Raw genomic sequence first — 2,339 nt, forward strand, 5'->3', positions numbered from 1 at the left:
GCTCTACTCCAATATCACAGCATCCTTATGAAAAGGGGAAACTTACACACAAACACCGACATGCACAGTGGGAAGCCGATGGGAAGACACACAGGGAGGATAAATGTGAAGATGAGGATTGGACCGACGCAGCTGCAAGACAGGGAACACCACAGACAGCCAGCAAACACCAGAAGCTAGGAAGGGGGAGGAAGGCTTCCCCTTGTTGAGGACTGAACATTTGTGTTCCCCCCAAATTCACACGTTGAAGGTTTAAACCCAGTGTGGCTGTACTTGCAGATGAGGACGCTAATGAAGGAAGGGTAAGTGAGGTCATAAGGGTGGGGCCCAATCCAATAGCATTAGTGTCCTTATAAGAAGCATCACCAAAGAGCAAGCAAGCAAGCCCTCTCCATGCACATGCACTGAGAAAAGGTCATGTGAGGACACGGTTAGGAGGCAGCCTTCTGGTTCTTCCACATCTTTAGCATGTTCTTATAAACATGCGGGTGCATAGACACCCTTTAATTTTGGAGGCTGCTTTTTTTATATAAAACGAAGATTTCATTGTATTTAGTTTCCTGAATCTTGCTGATGGGGATTCACACATTTTACTTCATCAAAATGGAAAATTCTTCCCAGACAACTGGAACATTTGCATTTTTAGGCCTCCATAATACTCCATGGTACACATATTCTCAGTTTCTTCAGTCACTCCCGATTGTTGGGCGCCTCCTCTTTTTTCCCCCCCCCCGCAGGGTTTTTCCCCAGAACGCTGCTGCAACAGACTTGGTTTCATCCCAGGTCTCCAGAGGCTGAGCAGCATTTCAGGGTGGAGGGAAAGGCCACCCACAGGCATGAGAAAGGGTGCACAGTCTATTGGATTCGTTTTACCTGAGAAGGCAAATCCTTTCTAACATCTTCAAATGGAAACTAATGCAAATTACACAAGCACTTTTAAGATAAACCTGAGACTTCCAAGGGCCTCTCCTCTGAGATGATCTGCCTGGAGCTGAGCCCCAAGCAGAGGAGTGCACCGCCACTCTCCTTTTCAGTGCAGCTCAAGCAGCCCAGACCGGAGGAGCGTCTTGCAGTGCAGCTCAGACACTGGGGTTCTAGTTCTGCCCCCTCCTCCACAGGACAGTGCAGAGACTGTCAGGACACCGCTGACTTCCAGCCCAGAGACTGTCAGCACACCGCTGAGTTCCTGGCCAGCAGTACACTATTGCAACCCTTTACCCCCAGAAGGCAGCTATTTTATCCCTCTGCAACCCTTGTTCAGGCTGTTCCAGGCTCTCTGGGCTTCCCAGCTAATGCAGCAGAAATGGCCTCACCTCTTGGGTTAAGGTCCCCTTAATGTAGCCAAGGATGCCCAAGCTCAGGGCTCCCAGCCTGCTCACCACCAAAAGGCCATTTCAATCTTTCTGTTTACCATGGGCTCTAACCTAATATGCTGCATTTGCAAATTATAACAGAGTGGCTTTCTCTTTCTGTTCCCCAAAAACAACAGAACCGAAACAGCCCTCCCAGGGGTCGCGGCCCAGCTATCCCAGCTCCACACAATTGTTCTGCCTTCCCAGGGACCCCGGGCTACTCACTGAGGAGGAGGCTGATGAACCCCAGGAGACTGGAGGCCCAGCAAGGCAGGTGGTGCTCTGAGCAGGACCCCATGGCACGCTGCCCGCGAACCTGGTCAGCTGCAGCGGAAACATTGAAGGGGGAAGAAACCAGCTTACACAAGCTTTCCCACCCCAAGGGCAGGACTAGGAAGTTACTACTGGGGAGACAGCCCATCACTCTAGAGAAAGAGCCATTCAGCTCTTTTGTAGATGCTGTGCACACTCAATAAGTAATCACAGAGAAATGTGTAACTTCACACTGTGATGTGCCTGACATCACGTTGACCAGGCCCCCCTCCCTGCGGTCACAGCCAGCTTGGTGCTCTCACACATGCCCTGCCCTGATGCTTATCTGCTTAGCTGGGTTCATGGCTCTGCCCCAGGCTACCCTGGTCATCAAGAAGTCATTGTCTTACAGCAAACCCTGTGGGCCCCTCCTGAGTTTGGTGGCTTTCTTCTGTCCATATCCCATTTAGTTCTGTTCTCATTTTGGTTATTTCTGCTGGGTTTAGGATTGGTTAGTTCTTCCTTTTCCAGTTCCTTGAGACAATTCATAAGATTGTCAATTTGCGATCTTTCTGTCTTTTCAATGTGGGCATTTAAGGCTATGAGTTTTCCTCTCAGGAACGCTTTTGCTGTATCCCATGGAGTTTGATAACTTGTGTCCCCATTATCATTCAGTTCAAAGATCTCTTGATTTCCATCTTTATCTCCTCCCTGACCCCACTATCATTCAGGAAT

Source organism: Propithecus coquereli, unplaced genomic scaffold, assembly GCF_000956105.1.
Source record: "Propithecus coquereli isolate 6110/MARCELLA unplaced genomic scaffold, Pcoq_1.0 Scaffold59, whole genome shotgun sequence".
NCBI lineage: Eukaryota > Metazoa > Chordata > Mammalia > Primates > Indriidae > Propithecus > Propithecus coquereli.